General features: G+C 47.6%; 1 long non-coding RNA gene across 1 annotated transcript in view; it reads right to left on the reverse strand.

The window, feature by feature from the left end:
• Positions 1–3,888, reverse strand: part of LOC117284755 — a 19,114-nt gene extending 15,226 nt beyond the window's left edge. Inside the window, exon 1 of the long non-coding RNA XR_004515866.1 lies at positions 3,802–3,888. This is a non-coding gene — a long non-coding RNA (uncharacterized LOC117284755). The remainder of the gene's footprint in view (positions 1–3,801) is intronic.
• Between the last annotated feature and the right edge of the window lie 300 nt (positions 3,889–4,188).

The raw sequence follows: 4,188 nt of genomic DNA on the forward strand, positions 1-4,188 counted from the left end.
TCCTGAGTTCCTGCCAGTATCACCACAAATAAATATACATTTAAGATGATCAATTTTATGATTTTTTTACTATAAAAAATCATCTGGGTGTGGTGGCGCACACCTATAATCCCAGAGCTGGGGAGGCTGAGGCAGGAGGATTGCAATGAATTTGAGTTCAGTCTGTGCCAAACAGTGACTTCAAGGCCAGCCTGACCTGCATATCAAGATCCTGTCTCAAAAAACCAAAACCAACAAACAAAAAAAACACAAACCTTGGTTTCAAATATGAGAAAGAAAACCTGGGTAATTTAAGGGAAGCCTGGAAGTCCACTCGGCCTGTGAGAGCAAGAGAGGGCTGGAAGCCCCTTGAGCACCAGAGGTGTGCTTGTCCCTTTGGCTGTGAAGTATCCAGGCTTATATTTCAAGTTTGCAAATATCACAGAAAAGGAAACAGAAGAGGAAGTCCAAGCCGAAGGAAGTCAAAGGCTTGGGTAGCAGGTGCAGGGCCTAAATCAGGACGGGAAGAGCGACGCGACTGCAGACGTGCCGCACTGCAGGAAGAGATGCCGCGCCACCTGAGACTTGATCCCAGTGGCTCGCTCTTACTGAGCGCGCGCATGTGCGTGTGTGTGCGTGTGTGTGTGTGTGTGTGTGTGTGTGTGTGTGTGTGTTTAAGGTCTCTCTTTGGTGAGAGCTAAAAACAAATCTGATTCATATCGAATTTTTTCCCAAAAGTTACACAAAGGGAAGTAATAATGTGGACTGTGAGAATGGAAGCAAAAATCAGCTCTCAGCCCAAGCAGCCAGGAGGATGGGAACAATAGACAATAAGTGTGACTGGGGTGAAATTCATTTCTCAGCTAAGGCCGGGGCTGGCTGCCCTCCTGCTCTATTCTTAGTACCCAGGCAAACCTCTCCCTTTTGGGGACACAGCTCCCTTTCGGTTTGAAACAATAGATGTTCACACTGCATTCCAGATTTTCTGGGTTCTCAGCTTTGTGGAAAATATCGTGCCCTTCTCTCTCCCCCTACAAGACGTGACTGGGCTTTACCCTTGGCAGGGGTCACAGCTATTTCAAGGACATCACTAGGTAAGCTCAGGGCCAGAGCAGTACTGATACAGGGAGGCCCAAACTCAGGACATGGTAGAATCTGCAAAAACAGACTTGCAGGTACTGTTTTGCTTCTGTTTGTTTTTTTGAGTCAGAGTCTCTCTATGTACCTATGTAGTCCAGGCTGGCCTGGAACTTACTATATAGCCCAGGCTGGCACTGAACTCCCAGTGATCCCCCTGCCTCAGCCTCCCAAGTGCTGGGGTGATAGACGTGCACCACCACGCCCAGTAGATTTCTGGGTTTAAACCACTTGCTTGTTAAATGGGAATTAGTGACAATAGCAGGCAAGGACACCCTCCGTTCCTTTGTGCACTGACTTCCATGTTGTGCAAAATACCTGGTTGGACAGGACCTGTGAGTGCCAGGGACAGGAGCACCCCCACCTAGCTTCAACCAAGGGGACATGTTAGGTCCACACACCTGCAAGGACTAAACTAGCTCTGGCTTTGGTTTCACTTAGACCCAGGGAAAGAGCCGACCCTAGGCCCCAGGAAGTGGGGGCCAACTCAGCCAGAGCATGGGAGTGTGGAGTGTGTCAGTTTCTCATCAGAGGACCACAGAATCTCAGGGAGACACTGCCATGGATGCTGATGGCCAGGTGAATCAGGGACTCTTGTCTTCCCCTCTTCACATCTCAGTGCCACAGCTATCTTCTACTGGCATTTAGTAGATGTTTGCTGAGTGAATAGGAAAAATAAATTTGATATCTTTTTGTTTTTGGGGTACTGGGAATTGAACCCATGGCCTTCCCACTGAACTGTACTCCCAGCCTATTTTATACTTCTTGAGACAGGATCTAAGTTGCCCAGGCTGGGCTCAAGCTTGCAGTCCTCCTGCCTCAGCCTCCCAGAGTGGAAATTGGGTGTCTTTATTCACAGCAAAGTAAGCTCCAAGTTTTGCTGTAGAAGTGGCTTCTGCGTTAGGACTGCACCATGAACGCTGAGGTAATGTGTGCTTGAACACAACGGGGTTCCTGCAAATCAAGATAATTCCAGTTCTTCACTTGGCATATCGCTTCCCATCTAAAAGACATTTGTCAGACTCCATCACAGCCAGATTAAGTTAAAGTCAATGAATATACTGGAGTACTGAATGAAACTTTTAGGAAGTCTTGGAAGGGAGGTAGCATGCACTCCTTTCTTCTTCCATTCTTATGATATGATGGCTGGAGCTCTAGCAGGTATTTTAGACCTTAAGGATAAGGCCCACATCCTATGGCTAACAACATGGAAAAGTAGGAAAAGTCTGAGTCCTTTATATCCACGGAGGTGTCATACCAGCACTGCACTGCTTATTTCTTCTTTCTTCAGTTGAACCAAGGATTGAACCAAGGGCCTAGAATGCTAAACTAGGAGCTAGAAGGCTTGTTCTGCATCTCCCTGCCTCTGCTGCTGGGACATGTCACTTCACTCCCATGTTCCACCACCAAGCATCCCCAAAATGTCCCCATGCATTGCAACTGTTACAAATGCATCGCGAGCCCGGTGTGACAGCACAGGCCTATAATCCCAGCATTTGGGAAGGTGAGGCAGGAGGATTTCAATGAGTTCAAGGCCAGCCTGGGCTACATAGTGAGTTCAAAGCCAGCCTCAACTACACAGTAAGCTGCCTGCAAGGCTACAGAAAGCCACAGGATGGGCGATAGGGCTGAACCTACACTAAAACCAGAACAATGGGGCGAGACCCTGTCTCAAAATATCAAAAAAAATTTTTTTTAAATTCATGTTCTATCATGGGTCAAAATTTCACTCCTATTTTAAATAGTATATGAACTGCCAAAGAGACCACTAGAATTTCACTTCTTTTAAGGCTGAATAGTAGGCCATCTTGTGTGTGTGTGTGTGTGTGTGTGTGTGTGTGTGTGTGTGTGTGTTGCTTTTAAACAAAAAAGAAAAGTTGAGCATAGTGGCATGTACCTGTAATCCCAGTACTCTGAGAGGGTGAGGCAGGAGGATCACTGTGTGTTTGAGCCCAGCCTGGGCAACTCAGTGAGACACTGTCTCAAAATAAGAAAGGGCTAGGGATATTGCTCAGTGCACCCCTGATTCAATCCTCAGTACCTGCCCCCCCAAAAAATTTGCACACATCTACATATAAATAAAGCAATAGAAAATGTGCAGCACAAGGTGTTTGGAGTTTGACTCTGTGGTCCTTGTCTAAGACACTATTAGTGTGCCACATATCAGGTGCCACAGAAGAGGTGACACACATAGGCAGTCCTCCAGGGAGCCCACAGACAACCCAGAAGGCAGATACAAGTGGCTTTCATCTCTGGCGATATATGCTGTGACAGAACAGTGGAGGAGATAAAGCCTCCCTCAGGCGTCAGTATGGTTGTACAGAGGCTGACCTTTGACCCGGCCGTTGAAAACAATGGTGGAGTGTTCATCTGGACTGCTGACCTCACTCTGCTCAAACTCTCACAGGGCAGGGGGTGGTCCTGCTGCAGAGGCCACGTAACAAATCACCCCCAAACCTGGAGGCTTACAACAACCACGCCTCACACTCAGGGACTCTGAGCCATCAGTTCTGTCCTGACAGCTCAGTGTCTCTGCTGGAAGCCTGAAGCCAGGCCTAGAGTCACATGAGGGAGGGCCTGCTCAATCCCCTGGCCAATGCCTCTCCGTGTGGCCTGGCCTTCCTCACAGTGTGGTGGCTGGGCCTGAGGTTGTTCACAAGACCAGGTAAAAGTTTAGGCACTCACCTCAGAAGTCATATGGCTCAAATGCCTGTTATCCTAGCACTCTGGGAGACTGAGGCAGGAGGATGGCAAGTTCAAGCGCAGTCTGGGAAATTTAGCAAGACCCTGTTTCAAAATAAAAATAAATAAATAAAAGGGGCCGGGTGTGTAGCTCAGCACTTCCTGGATTCAATCTCCAGCAGTAACCACGAAAAAAAGAAAAAAAAAAAAGGAAGTCATACAGAAGTCAAGCATGATGGTGCACGCTTATAATCCCAGCACTTGGGAAGCTGAGGCAGGTCTATGCTGCCAGTTCGAGGCCAGCCCAGACTACATAGTGAATTCCAGGCCAGCCTAAACTACACAGCAAGATCCTGTCTCAAAAAACCAAAAACCAAAAACCAAAAAAAA

The sequence above is a fragment of the Fukomys damarensis genome, unplaced genomic scaffold, assembly GCF_012274545.1.
Source record: "Fukomys damarensis isolate Sample0158 unplaced genomic scaffold, DMR_v1.0_HiC HiC_scaffold_39, whole genome shotgun sequence".
Lineage (NCBI taxonomy): Eukaryota > Metazoa > Chordata > Mammalia > Rodentia > Bathyergidae > Fukomys > Fukomys damarensis.